Genomic DNA, 16,148 nt, shown 5'->3' on the forward strand with positions numbered 1-16,148 from the left:
AATTGAGATATCTCCCTTTCTCTAATTTTCCGCAGTTTGCATTTTAATCTAATCAGGGAACCTCTAATAAAAGCTTTATGGGACTGCCACAAAACATATTTATCTGTAACTGAGCCCACATTGAAACTGAAGAATTCCTGCAACTCAGCAGACAGCTCTTTAATGGTATCAGGGTTGGAGAATAAATACGTGTCGTTACGCCATATGGGAGCGCGGGGGAACTGATACATATCCTCTACGGTCAATAGTATGGGGGCATGATCAGACCACTGAATGAGCCCAATATCGGATGAAATCGTGTGTAATAAGGTGGCCTGATCTACGAGAAACATGTCAATGCGCGAGTATGAGAGATGAGGAGCAGAGAAAAACGTATAATCCCTTTCCATACTATGTTGAGCCCTCCACACATCAATGAGTCCTTCTGCATGAAAGAGAGATGCTAAGTCCCCTCCAGAGCGCCGGGTTAAATTAGAAGTGTCCAACGACCGATCCATCACCAGGTTAAAATCCCCACATACAATCACCTTCCCCTGTTTCAAGGAATTAAGCTGTTTCAGTAATTTCCTCAGAAAAGTAATTTGGCGATTATTAGGCGCATAGACATTAACTATCGTGTATGTGATGTTATTGATGTAACATACCAGGATGATGTATCGGCCGTTGGAGTCCACTTTGGAGGAAATGATAGTAAAGGCCACTGAGTTCTTGACAGCTATAAATACCCCTCTAGACTTCTTGCTAAAATGAGAATGCAAAATATGAGGGAAAGATCGATTATGCACACGTTTAGCATCCTCCTGTAATAAATGGGTTTCCTGGATACAAATGAGGTCCGCTCCGGCTTTGGCTGCCTCCTTCCAGACATATGACCTTTTCTGTGGACAATTAAGTCCTTTAGCGTTCAGCGATAGTAATTTAAGACCCATATGAGTGGAAGGAGGGACCAAGTTTAGAACGGCTTGACAGACAATAACAGATTATTAAGACAAATCCAGTAACAGTAGGCAACTGCCTAACAATGAGCAAAAAGAACAAGTAGCCACAGAGGTTAAAGTGGCAAGTGGTGAAGATAAGTACTCAGGTTAGGAATCACAGAAGAAGGAATTAAACATCAGACGATATGATCTGTCTGTGCGACAAAGGTGGCGTAAGTCCACAAGTGAGGCTGAGAGGAATCTCAAATACACGGAGTCTTGCAGCATAGAGACCGCACCTAAAAATAAAAGGTTAGACAACAGACCCCTTCTGAATAACGCAGACTGGTCTCCATGCTAATAACCTCCGTCGACTATGACACCATATTGGTAATAGTCCCATGATGTTGTATCAGAGAACTTGCAGGTTCAGCGTAGAAAAATCAGACCTCCCCAGTACCAGATGCGGATGTTCTATCATTCCGGAATCGATTCTCTCTTCTTTCCATCTGGGGAGAAATGTCCCATGACAACAGTAGATCTCGTCCATCAGAGACAGTTTTCACTACATGAGTTTTTCCATCTTTACGGATCAGCAATTTCTGCGGATATCCCCACTTATACGGAATGTCATTATCCCTAAGCGCCAGGGTGATCGGTTGTAGTTCTCTCCTTTGTCTCAGTGTCGCCATGGAGAGATCTGCGAACAGTCTGACTGTTTGGAAAGGAGCAGGCAGTTTATTGCAGTTCCTGGCTGCTATCATTAAGGCTTCCTTAGTATGGAAGAAATGGATCCGAGCAATCGCATCCCTGGGTACATCGGCACTAAGATGTGGTGGTTTCGGAAGTCTGTGCGCTCTATCTATAATCATGTCAGGGACTGGTATTGTGGGCAGCAGCGCTTTTATGAGGCTTTTGAGATACGCCTGTAAATCTCGGGGCGCTATATCTTCTGGAATACCCCGGAATTTCACATTGTTCCTTCTGGAACGATCCTCCATATCAGCCAGTTTGCTCTTAACACTTTCTAGCTCATCCGCCAAATCATTGTGAGCATCAATAATATTGTTTTGTGAAGTGGCAAAGTCCGCCATTTTATTCTCCACATGCAGTAGCTTATCAGAAGTCTCTTTGACTTTGGACGCCAAGGGGTTAATCAACCCTGCCATGTCTGCACGCAAGGACTGGTGCAAGGCCATCAGCATATTTTTCATGGATTCTTCACATAATGGCTTATCTGAGGCCTGATACGCAGTAAAGGGAACTACTGCAGGGGACATTACTGCTTGTGCCCATGTTCCCGTACTGACCTCCTGAGAGCATGATGGATCCAATCGTGGCTTTTGCTTCTGGGGGCTGCAGGATGGAGAGAGCCCTGCCAGGCCAGAAATGGCGCCATGCTGCACAGCCGCACCTCCCGGAGTTCCCAGGTCACTAGGAGTTGGTGGAAGCGAGGGAAACTCTGTTTCCGTTAAGGAGAGGGTATCGGGCTCCAGCGGAGGCGAGAGGGAACCTGAAGGGCTTCTCGGCGATGCGCTGCCATGAGGAGACGAGGTGCGTATCTCGGTGCGGGAGCCTGCGCCATCTTTAACTGGGCCCCGTTCAAAGAATCCATCGAGGTTTCCGCTTTGCAGCCTAGGAAGCTGCCTCTTTGACTTGCCCATGTCGGTCAGGAGAGTGTCCAGCATGTATCGCCGCTGTAAGTATAGTGGAGGCAGCGTCTGTCGCCCTGGGAAGCTGATCTGATAACGCTGAGGTGCAGGAGCTGAAGGATCAAGCGGCCATTCCTCTCAGCGGCCAAGCCACGCCCCGTTCAGACTTTTAATGTAAAGTCAATGGGGGACGGATCTGCTTGAAGATTGTCATCTTCAAGCGGATCCGTTCCCATTGACTTACATTGTAAGTCTGGACGGATCCGCACGCCTCCGCACGGCCAGGCGGACAGCGGAACGGAGCGGCCAGGCGAGCAGAGCGGAGGCTGAACGCCGCCAGGTTGATGCAGTCTGAGCGGATCCGCATCCATTCAGACTGCATCAGGGCTGGACGGAAGCGTTCTGCTCCGCTCGTGAGCTCCTTCAAACGGAGCTCACGAGCGGACAGCAGAACGCTAGTGTGAAAGTAGCCTTATGTGTGGTACTTCGGCTAAGGGCTCATGCACATTACCTTTGTTGTTTTGCGGTCCGTTGTCCTGTATCTGAATTTTTTTTTCTCTGATCCAAGTCCTCTTCCATTCCGTTATTCCACAAAACATATCCATATGCGATCCGTTTTTTGCGGATCAGAAACATAAACAGTAACTTATTAATCACCATACACATGAGCCATATGGGCTGGGCATAGCATTTCTACAGTATGGATCCGCAAAATACGGATGACATACGGATGTGTTCTGTGTGCGTTCCGTATTTTTTGAGGACCCATTGACTTGAATGGGGCCTCGGACAGTGATTTGCGGACAATAATAGGACATGCACTACTTTTTTGCGGAACGAAAATACGGAAGCGGAATGCACATGGAGTACCTTCCGTTGTTTTTGCGGACCCATTGAAGTGAATGGTTCCGCATATGGTCCGCAAAAGAAACGGAACATAAGAAAATACGTTTGTGCGCATGAGCCCTAAGCCCCATTCACTTCAGTGGAGCTCAGCTGCAGTACAACTCACATCCCATTGACAGGTGTGGCGCTGTTTCTGATAGACAGCAGATACGCTTTTCTAATCCTACCCTTTATGGGCCCATTCACACGACAGTATTTTTCTTTCCATATCTGTTCTGCAATTTTGCAGGTCGGATGCAGACCCAGTCATTTCATTGGGGCTGCAAAAGATGTAGACGCAGCCACATGTCCATTCCGTGGCCCCTCAAAAAAAAGAACGTCCTTTTCTTGTCCGTTTTGCAGACTAGAATAAGCATTTTTATCATAGGGCAGGACATTCCGCTTCGCAAAATCTGCAAAAACGGATACGGTTGTGTGAATGCACCCTTATACATATATAGTATGCTTCATGCAGCTAAGGAAAGCTCTGTACTGTACTCTGACGTCTGCATTCCGTGTCTTCCAGCGAGAGGTAATCTCTCCATTGTTCATACACACTGGAATGTGTTAAGTATGGATCGCTCTCCATAGAAATAGCACAGAAGATGAATTTCACTTAATAGGTCATGCACCTTACACACGTGCTTGTGAATCTGAATCTCAAGCGAATCTCAGTTATGGAGTCGCTCTTTGCACAGAATACAATGGGCATGTTTGCACTTGTGTGTACCTGAGGTCAGGCCAAGGAAAGCTATGTGCTTTACCACCCTCTGTGCTGTGGAAAGGCGGTATCAAGTCTGGATTCTTAGAAAACGCTGCCAAACTATTTTATCTTTTAACTTTTTAGAATGTTTTCTATTGAGGTCAAGGGAGTTTTTATTGCCTGACTAACGTGTAAACAAAGCAGCCCTGCATCTACAGGTGAAGCTCGAATAATAAGAATAAGGTGCAAAGTTCATTTATTTCAGTAATGCAACTTAAAACTAACATATGAGACTCATTACATGCAAAGCGAGATATTTCAAGCTATTGTTATAATTTGGATGATTACGGCTCACAGCTTATGAAACCCCAAAGTCTAATATTTGAGGTACCCTTTGCTCAGGGGGTATGGATTAATTAGCTGACTAGAGGGTGACACTTTGAGCCTAGAATATTGAACCTTTTCACAAAATTCTAATTTTAAGTTGCATTAAAGCAATTCCTTTTAATTTGCATTACTGAAATAAATGGACTTTTGCACCATATTCTAATTTTTCGAGTTTCACCTGTATGTTAGGCCAATGTGATTAGGGATGGTTTTCCAAAAACCCCCCGGAAGTGGAGGCGCCTGCAGATGAACCCAATGGCGCCTGGTGTAATGATGTCACTGGCGCATGTGCACTAATCCTCTTCACTGCTCGGCAAGCCGTAGAAGATGTGGTGTGCACACGCCATGCTAGCGAGCCAGTGCGCAGGCGTGAGAAGTCAGCCATAGACGAGAAGTATAGCGCTGTCAATCTGAGGGGAGGTGGGCATGTTTGGAGCACCAGGGGCATCTCTGGAGAGGTGCTCAAACCGCATAAGCCCGCCTCTTGGTGCTCTAATGGCTCATTTGCGCAAAAAAAAAAAAGTGACAATTTCTCCAAAAGGCTGGCACAAAAAAAGAATACAGGTATTGTTTTTACGAATCTACATCAACCCTACCATATGGCATATACAGTATACAGTAAATACATAGAAAAAATTGGGCTGGGCATAACATTTTCAATACATGGTTCCGCAAAAACGGAACGGATACGGAAGACATACGGATGCATTTCCGTATGTGTTCAGTTTTTTTTGCGGACCCATTGACTTGAATGGAGCGACGGAACGTTATTTGTGGGCAATAATAGGACATGTTCTATCTTTCAACAGAGCGTAAATACGGAAACGGAATGCATACGGAGTACGTTCCATTTTTTTTGCGGAACCATTGAAATGAATGGTTCTGTATACGGAATGTATACGAAAAGCGCAAAACGGGAAAAAATAATTGTAGTGTGAAAGAGGCCTTACATAAACCCCAAAACCTTTGTAACAGTGATTTTGTTCGGCAATGTTTACATCTCCTTTTTTATATCAGAAGAAGTATTCCCCATAGTATACCTCTGACATAAACCACTGCATAGGTGGCATACGTCGGCCATTGACTCCCACTGAAAGAAAAAAAAAGTAGACCACACAATAGGCAGTTTTTTACTGCGTCCTTCTTTATGCTCTATGCTCTCCTATAAAAAACACACATTTAGAATACTAAATGGATGAACTGTAACACATGCCACCGGAGCCTAAAGGCCCCTTTACATGCCCCCACTAAGCAGGCAATTATTGGGATTGAACCGTTCATTCTCAATAGTTGCCTGCTGGTCAGAGGAGGTGAGAGCTGCATTTACATTCAGCAATCATCTCCTCTGTATGGGGACGAGTGATCATTACAGCACTTGCTTGTCCCCATACAGATGCACATTTGCAACTTATTCAACAGCATTTGCGCAAGTGCCGTTACTCCTCTGGCCTCATCACTCTCCTGAAAAAGGGGGCATAGGAAGGGGTGGCAGTACCGCCACATTTATCATCTCCTGTGCTAGTTTTCTGGTGTAGAAGAACACTGAAATCTACGCCGGACTGCCGGATGCTCCACCTAATTGATGACGAGGTGTATGCAGTGCGCTTGGTTATCATAGGCTGGCATACGCCGCTGGGCTATAATAAATCTGCACCCATGATTTGCATGTCCGCAACACCCAATGAACGAGTGTTTGCTTGGCACCTTTACAAGACAATAATTGACCCTTGTCCTGTGTATAGGGACCTTTAGAAAGATGTGTGCGCTTACTTTCAGTTGCTGAAAGTGACAACCAACCATATTTGTGCAGAAATGTGAACATTTGCAGGGTCTAGGCAGAATCGTGGAGAAAGATACTCCTGCAGTTGTCTTTGACCTTGGCACTGCACAATGGTGTTGAATGCTGTGTGCTTTAAGAACAATGAAGACTTGCAGATCTTTTCCAGGTTTCCTTCCTTTCATTATTACAAGTCTGGAAGCACAACACTGAAGTAAGCTGTTGCTGTAGATCTGACTCTGTTGTGATTTTGCTTCATGCCCCCATTAATTATACAGCACCGGTATCGTGCAAAACGTGGTATTTCATTGGTAAAAACAGCCGTTCCTAAACTGAGTACTATTGATAAATGTGCCTCATTGCAGCCAGTCACCAGTCACAGAGATTGCCAAGCCCTGTACTCGCCTATCTTCGGCAACCGCTTTATTCAGGCAAGGAATATGGGAACCCCGTCTCATAATCATTGTGGTCTCACAGGTCAGGTGAATAGATGAGAAATTGTTCTGATTTTCATTTTAATTAAATGTAACTTTTTTTTGTTATTCTTAATCCCTTGTTAAAGGGAGTCTGTCACCACTATATGACCATATACAGCCCTTACATTGTCCTGTAGCACTCCTATACATGAATGTAATGGTACCTTTGTTATTTTCTTTAGACATCCAGAAGCAGGAAAAACAATGTTTAATTCGTATACAAATGAGCACTCACAAGTGCCCAGGGGCGGCGTTCAGTGTGTAGGTGCCCAGTGCGCAGGGGCACACCGGACCTAGGGATGATACAAGGGAGTAGGAGGGCGGGCAAAGGAAGAGGCTGGGGAGGAGTAACGCTAAAGAAGGCAGAGCAGCCTGGGCACCTACACACTGAACGCCGCCCCTGGGCACTTGCGAGCGCTTATTTGCATATGAAATAAACGTCATTTTTCCTGCTTTTGGATGTCTAAAGAAAATAACAAAGGTACCAATAAAATCCAGTATAGGTGTGCTACAGAGCCATGTAAACGCTGTATATGGCCATATGGAGGTGACAGACTCAATGGGATAGGTCATCAGTACAAGATTGGTGGGGTTCTGCATCCTAGGACTGCTTGTGATCAGTTGTTTGAAAGAGCTGCAGCGCTTAGACGAGAGCTGTGGGCAGTGGCGGATTAACATAGGGGCGTTGGGGTCGGAAGGGGTTAGGTTAAGAAATTGGCATTGGCGGGAGATGGGGGCCGTTGTTTCAGTTTTTGCCTGTCCAGGGGATAGGTCATCCTTGGAATCCTTCTTCCTTTCATTGCTTCCAGCATTTAGGATTGTTGTTTCCCTATTGATTCTTGTCTGTTGGCTTAGTTATTTTTTTATTTGTTTCTGCCTGTCTTGCTGGGTTTATATTGTGGATCAGGTTAGACAGGTTCTATCAATGTCTTTAGTGGCGTCGCTAGAGGGGGGCGAGGGGGGGCAATTGCCCCCCCTATGTTGTCCCTTGCCCCCCCGGGTGCCCCCCCGCTAATTCTCCCAGGTGAATACTAATGAGCGCTTCCATTATGGAAGCGCTCATTAGTACCGAAGGACCAGGAAGTGGTGAACGCTCTGTACTCACCACTTCCTGGTCCTCGGCTGTCGGCTGTGCAGGGCTGCGCACAGCGTGAGGTCGCTCTGTGACCTCACGCTGTGCGCGCCAGTTTAGAGCACAGTCGACTGAGAAGAAAATGGCAGGCGGCGTCCGTCCAGGAACAGGAGAGGTAAGTGTTTTTATTTTTTATTTTATAAAAAATGTGGCTGCTGGGGGCATTATGGGGGCTAATAGGAGGCATATAAGGGCTAATTGGAGCCATATGGGGCATTTGGAGGCATATTTGGGGGCTAATAGGAGGCATATGGGGGCTATTTGGGGGCTAATTGGAGGCATATATGGGGGCTAATTGGAGGCATATTTGGGGCTAATTGGAGGCATATTTGGGGCTAATTGGAGGCATATTTGGGGCTAATTGGAGGCATATTTGGGGCTAATAGGAGGCATATGGGGCTAATAGGAGGCATATGGGGCTGATAGGAGGCATATGGGGGCTAATTGGAGGCATATGGGGGCCTATGGGGCTAATAGGAGGCATATGGGGGCTAATAGGAGGCATATGGGGGCTAATTGGAGGCAAATGGGGGCATATGGGGCTAATAGGAGGCATATGGGGGCAATAGGAGGCATATGGGGGCTGATAGGAGGCATATGGGGGCTAATAGGAGGCATATGGGGGCTAATAGGAGGCATATGGGGGCTAATTGGAGGCATATGGGGGCTAATTGGAGGCAAATGGGGGCATATGGGGCTAATAGGAGGCATATGGGGTAATAGGAGGCATATGGGGGCTGATAGGAGGCATATGGGGGCTAATAGGAGGCATATGGGGGCTAATAGGAGGCATATGGGGGCTAATAGGAGGCATATGGGGGCTAATAGGAGGCATATGGGGGCTAATAGGAGGCATATGGGGGCTAATAGGAGGCATATGGGGGCTAATACGAGGCATATGGGGGCTAATACGAGGCATATGGGGGCTAATAGGAGGCATATGGGGGCTAATAGGAGGCATATGGGGGCTAATTGGAGGCATATCGGGGCTAATTGGAGGCATATGGGGCATATGGGGCTAATAGGAGGCATATGGGGGCTAATAGGAGGCATATGGGGCTAATAGGAGGCATATAGGGGCTAATAGGAGGCATATGGGGGCTAATTGGAGGCATATGGGGGCTAATTGGAGGCATATGGGGGCTAATTGGAGGCATATGGGGGCTAATTGGAGGCATATGGGGGCTAATTGGAGGCATATGGGGGCTAATTGGAGGCATATGGGGGCTAATTGGAGGCATATGGGGGCTAATAGGAGGCATATGGGGGCTAATAGGCATATGGGGGCTAATAGGCATATGGGGGCTAATTGTAGGCATATGGGGGCATATGTGGCTAATAAGAGGCAAATAGGTGCAAAAAGGAGTCATATGGGGGCTAATAGGAGCCAAATACGGGCTAATAGGAGGCATATGGGGGCTAATAGGAGGCATATGGGGGCTAATTGGAGGCATATGGGGGCTAATAAGAGGCATAATGGGGGCTAATGAGGCATAAGGGCTGATATGGGGGCTAATGAGGCATAAGGGCTGATATGGGGGCTAATGAGGCATAAGGGCTGATATGGGGGCTAATGAGGCATAAGGGCTGATATGGGAGCTAATGAGGCATAAGGGCTGATATGGGGGCTGATATGAGAGGCATAATGTGTCATCCACAGATGCCCCCATAACAGTGTGTCTTCCACAGATCCACCATAACAGTGTGCCTGTGCACTGACGAGAGACAGAAAGAAGGGGAAAGAATACGTGGAAGCAAGCAGAGGACGGCACAGCAGACGACTGAGTAGCTTCTTTTGTAAGTAAATTGCTTTATTATAACTGTATCCCTGCATATCGCAATTCACTCGTATTTTGTAATCTTATTGATATATACTTATTTTGTTTGTGCCCCCCCATTTTTGACTGTGGTATGTTTGTGCCCCCCCTATATATTGTTCCTAGAGTCGCCACTGAATGTCTTTATTTCTGTTCATCGTCATTCATCCTCTCTCAACACCCTCTCTTGTCTGCTCAGGCAATAGGAATAACCTTAGCTCAACGAGCCTTCTCTAGAAACCTAATAACTATAGCCTGTAATATTATTACCCTCCAGAAATACGTCCCGGCCCCTCTTGAATTCCGTTATTGTACTCACCATCACCCCCTCCTCAGGCAGAGAGTTCCATAGTCTCACTGCTCTTACCGTATAGAATCCTCTTCTATGTTTGTGTACAAACCTTCTTTCCTCCAGACGCAGAGGATGTCCCCTCGTCACAGTCACAGTCCTGGGGATAAATAGCTGATGGGATAGATCTCTGTACTGACCCCTGATATATTTATACATAGTAATTAGATCTCCCCTCAGTTGTCTTTTTCTAAAGTGAATAACCCTAATGTTGATAATCTTTCAGGGTACTGTAGTTTCCCCATTCCAATTATTACTTTAGTTGCCCTCCTTTGGACCCTCTCCAGCTCTGCTATGTCTGCCTTGTTCACAGGAGCCCAGAACTGTACACAGTACTCCATGTGTGATCAAATAAAGAAATGTATTCCAGCTCACCATAAAATCCCTCTGCACGGAACAGACTAGACCGGTCCTTGGCGTGTAAACAGAAGAAACAGTTCCAGCATCCAGGATAAAATGTTGCCAACTTCTTTATTAAAGTTCGGTTACAATCCAATTAAACAGACATGATCTCCCTCCATCGATCAGTTAACATGTTACCCGAGCGGTGGAGGGAGATCATGTCTGTTTAATTGGATTGTAACCGAACTTTAATAAAGAAGTTGGCAACATTTTATCCTGGATGCTGGAACTGTTTCTTCTGATTAAGCCATGTGTGGTCTGACCAGTGATTTGTAAAGTGGCAGGATTATGTTCTCATCACGGGCATCTACGCCCCTTTTGATGCAACCCATTATCTTATTGGCCTTGGCAGCAGCTGCCTGACACTGGTTGCTTCAGTTAATTTTACTGTCAACTAAAAGTCCTTTTCCATGTCAGTGTTACCAAGGCCATGTGAACAATGGATGTGACGTCACAGGCTTAAGAAGAGGCTGTAGCTCTGGCCCAAGCGTTGCGGCCTCTTCCCACAGCTGGAGCAGGTCCCCACCTATCTGATATTGATTACCTATCCTGAAAATAGGTCATCGTTATTTAATTCCTGTAAAATCCCTTTAGGTAACAATACACTATAACAGACTTTATATAGTGATGTGTTCTATTTTTCTTGTACTCACAATTGACACTTTCTAATAAGGGGTGGCATATAGTAACACCAGTGACATTTTGGCTAAGTCTATATGGTGACATCTGTCACCGGCATGCAATGTTGTCAAAGCAGTTTGACAGCCCGCTTGTTTTTGTCTCCCTTATGATACTATGGATCAGTGATGCAAGACAACTATGTCCTATTGTGTCACAGCCCTAGCACGCCTTACTTGTTTGCAGATAGGACACAATAAACCTCTGTTCTGATATTTTTTCAGCAGTTTTTGACGGATATATGCTGCACTATTCTATTCAGAAAGAACACGGAAATATACACCTATTGTAAGTCGATGGGATAAAAATAAAGCATCGTAATTGATGATAATGGAACCATCAGATCAAGCATAGTGGTTCATAGCAATCCCGCCCTATCCATCAGTAAAAAACTGAAACTATGACACCAACGAACAACATGTAAAGACATTGCATCCAGGGGTGTCATGTACATATTATTGCTCATCTTGTATAGTCTATGCTTTTCTTATAATCTATGGTTTTCTTTTGGTTAACACAACTTTAAAGGTGTCGTCACAATGGATTAAAAAAATAAGTCACATGTCTCATGGATCGTGTTCTGATGCTTCCCAGGTCCCCACTTTCTTTTTCCTCTCTACACACAGGAAATAACCACTCAGCTAGACACTGGCCACAGCAGTGACCCGTCTTAAAGGGGTATTCCACTTAGATGACGTTATCCCCTATCCACAGTATAAGGGCTGTATTACACTGGCAGAGAGTCAACAAGATCATCGCTAACATGCATTCGTAGGAACGCTCATTAGCGATGATCTGTCTGTGTAAGGCTACTTTCACACTGGCGTTTTGGCTTTCCGTTTGTGAGATCCGTTCAGGGCTCTCACAAGCGGTCCAAAACGGATCAGTATGCGTTCTAATGCATTCTGAATAGAAAAGGATCCGCTCAGAATGCATCAGTTTGCATCAGTTCATTCCGCTTTGGAGACAGAACAACAAAATGCTACTTGCAGAGTTTTGGTGTCCGTCTGATGAAACTGAGCCAAAATTTCTCTGACACAATCTGGCACAATAGAAAACTCATCTGTCCTCCATTGACTTTTAATGGTGTTCAAGACGGATCCATCTTGGCTATGTTACAGATAATACAAACGGATCCGTTCTGAACGGATGCAGACGGCTGTATTATCTGAACGGATCCGTCATGGACAAAACTCGAGTGTGAATGTAGCCTTAAAGTGCAGCCGATTACCTGATGAACGAGCAAACGTTCGTTCATAGGGTAATTGCATCTTTTAAGTGGTCACAAAAATCATTGTTTGCTGAAAGCATATCGTGCCGTCTAATCATGGCTCGCTGCCGGCAAATAATGATTCTGTATGGGGGCGAATGATGGCATTACCGATCGCTCTTCCCCATACTGTGGAGGGGAACACTACATGTAAATGCAGTGGTCTCCTTCACTGATGAGCAGGCGCCTGGTGGGAAGGAACAGTTTCTTCCTGACAGTCGTCTGCTTAATCTTTCAATGTAATACAGACCTAAAGGGGTAACTATTAGATTAGTAGGGATTCAACTGCTGGGACCCCATACCCCTGAAATTAATGGAGCGGCAGGTTGAGCATGCCCTCTGTTGATGGAGAGAGGTGTAGATAGCTGAGTGCAGTATTCAGCTATTTTCAGCAGTCTGACAGAGTTGAATGGAGTGGCCGTGCACAACAATGTACCATATACGAGGAGGGGTTTGAATGAACAATTGCAAAAGTGACCAGGAAGCAATGACCAGTGGGCATCCGAGAAGTGTCGGCTGGAGTAGAGGGGGATCAGCCAAGCAGCTGCTGCCAGGCACCTCTTAGCATCTAGCAACAGCTGATCTCCCTGAGAACAAGAGGATAGGACAGGTCAGATCAAACTGCCAGATCTTATCTCCCCCAGCATTTGTTGTCGGGGGAGAGGCAGGAGGCCACCATACACACTAGATGGTCAACTGAAATCTGAGTTTGGCCGACATTTATCTAATGTGTATAACCAGCTTTAAAGGGGTTGTCCGGGTTCAAAGCTGAACCCGGACATCCCTCCAATTTCACCCCGGAAGCCCCCCTGACTTGAGCATCAGAGCAGTTCATGCTCCGATGCTCTCCTTTGCCCTGCGCTAGATTGCGCAGGGCAAAGGCATTTTTTTTAGATCTGGTGACGTAACGGGGCTCTCCATGGGGCTGTCAGGAACCCAGGTGACGTCACCAGCACTGATGGGTGGGAGTTAGCGCTGCCCTAGCCAGTTAAATGGCTAGGGCAGCGCTAAAGCCCGCCCATCAGAGCCGCTGATGTCACCGAACACACTGCCGGGCGGGCGTTTCCGCCCGGCAGTGTTATTGAAAACATAAGAGACCTTGCCCTGCGCGATTTAGCGCAGGGCAAGGGAGTGCATCGGAGCATCAGATGCTCCGATGCCAACATCTAGGGGGCTGCCGGGGTGAAAAGAAGGGTATGTCCGGGTACAGCTCTGAACCCGGACAACCCCTTTAAATGGCAACCCCCTTACCCTTTGGTAGACCTGCAAATGGATGCATACTTACCTGCTTTCCGGCGTTGGCTTCCAGCTCCTTCTCGGCCTTGGCTTCCCTGACTGGCCCCCACTTTTGTACACCTCTGTTTGGATGCAGCTGCAGCAATTCACAGTGATGACCTTCTACCCTTGCATCACACAACCATTTGACATGATGCAAATGGCTGCAGTGGTGTCAAAACAGAAGTTTACATCCTGGGAGCCAAGCAGAGAAGCTGAGGCTGGGAAGAGAAGAAGCCGAAAACCAATGCCACAAAGCGGGTAAGTATGCTTCCCTTCACTGGTCTGCCAAAGATGCAGAACTCCTATAGGGACATCCCAGGAAATGCAGCAGGAAAACATACCATAAAAGTCAAGTCAGCTCCGAAAGTATGGAGAAGGTATATTTTTACAACCATAATGACTGGTAAAAGGAAATGGATGGGGGCAGGTTTCTTGGCTGTACACCCATCATTGTGTAATGCTACTTGTTTTGGAAACAGCTTCTGACGGCCATGTACTATTGTACGGTAACTGGTTAATCCTGTCTATGTCTCAGTGATGAGGTCACTGCATCTATAGATTACCTAGTGTTTACCTAATGATATTATGTCTCTTAAGTCAGATGGAAAGAAAAATCCTTGTCAAGGTCTGACAGCTGCCGTGCATCAGGTGCCAGCTGGGCGCAGAGACACATGCACATTTCATGAGGTCTGTCAGTTTGTCAGCGTCAACGCACCATTCCCATATAGAGCCCTGGGGTCATCTTTTAGTATAGCGTGTGGCACTGGAAAACTCGAGAAGCTGTAGTCTTAATTTTTTAAGGGATATTACTTTGCCATAAAAATGTGTATACTAATATATCTAGGAATCTATCTGTGTGTGTATATTATTTATTTCTATATCAATCTTATATTGATGAGGATAGGTCATCAATGTCTTTTACTGTGAATGGTGACAGTTTCTGTACCGCTCTGTGGGATATATAAGCAAAGAGAAATAAATGGAGGATACAGAGTGTCATTTTGATCTAGAGTTGGTGTTAGCTACCTTGGGCAGAATGACCCCTGGTATGATGAAATACCTGTTGCTGAACTCTCATTTCAATGAATGTGATAAGATTACAGGAAGTTTGGGATCATTTACTGAATTATTAACTACCTTTGGGGGGAGTGCTGGTTTGGTACTCAGCTTATCATTGACATGCCCTTGCATAGGCTTACCTATTAGCTGCATAAACATTTCAGGCATTAGTCTTGAGCAGAGATGAACTACAAGTACATGAACGGCTCTTCTAATTAGAGCCTCACCTGTTGCCAACACAATGAAAGAATACTTAGGCCTCTTTCACACAGGCGAGATTTCCGCACGGGTGCAATGCGTGAGGTGAACGCATTGCACCCGCACTGAATCCGGACCCGTGAAAATTGCAGCATGTTCTATATTGTGCGTTTTTCACGCAACGCAGGCCCCATAGAAGTGAATGAGGCTGCGTTAAAATCGCAAGCATCCGCAAACAAGTGCAGATGCGGTGCGATTTTCACTCACGGTTGCTAGGAGACTATCGGGATGGGGACCCGATCTTTATTATTTTCCCTTATAACATGGTTATAAGGGAAAATAATAGCATTCTAAATACAGAATGCATAGTAAAATAGGGCTGGAGGAGTTAAAAAAAATTAAATAAAAATAAACTCACCTTAATCCACTTGTTCGCGCAGCCGGCATCTCTTCTGTCTTCTTCTTTGAGGAATACTACCTTTGATGACGTCACTACGCTCATCACATGGTCCGTCACATGATCCATCACCATGGTAAAAGATTGTGTGATGGACCATGTGATGAGCGCAGTGACGTCATCAAAGGTCCTATTCCTCAAAGAAGAAGACAGAAGAGAAGACTGGCTGTGCGATCAAGTGGATTAAGGTGAGTTAAATCATTTAAAAACATTTTTTTTACCCCTCCAGCCCTATTGTACTATGCAGTCTGTATTCAGAATGCTATTATTTTCCCTTATAACCATGTTATAAGGGATAATAATACAATCTACAGAACCTTGAACCCAAAACTGAACTTCAGTGAAGAAGTTCAGGTCTGGGTACCACATTCAGTTTTTTATCACGCGCGTGCAAAGCGCATTGCGGCCGCACGATAAAAACTGAACAACGAAACACAATCGCAGTCAAAACTTATCCGGACACACTCGTGTGAAAGAGGCCTTACAGTTATCAACTTAAAAATATCTTAGGTTAAATGCAAAGGTTTGTCATTTGCATAGTTTGTAAAGCTGAGAAAATACACTTGTCCATCCAGTTCAGCCTGTTATCCTGCAAAGTTGATCCAGAGGAAGACAAAAAAAAAACGTGAGGTAGAAGCCAATTTTAGAGGGGGAAAAAATCCTTCCCAACTCCAATCAAGCATTGAGAATAAAGCCTCATTCACACATCCA

At 45.6% G+C, this 16,148-nt stretch overlaps 1 protein-coding gene across 2 annotated transcripts in view; it reads left to right on the forward strand.

Annotated features, from left to right (window-relative positions):
* The window catches only part of RASSF3 (Ras association domain family member 3), a 158,922-nt gene that overhangs the window by 103,259 nt on the left and 39,515 nt on the right, over positions 1-16,148 (forward strand). The gene's annotated exons all lie outside the window — the stretch shown is intronic.

Source organism: Bufo gargarizans, chromosome 2, assembly GCF_014858855.1.
Source record: "Bufo gargarizans isolate SCDJY-AF-19 chromosome 2, ASM1485885v1, whole genome shotgun sequence".
Lineage (NCBI taxonomy): Eukaryota > Metazoa > Chordata > Amphibia > Anura > Bufonidae > Bufo > Bufo gargarizans.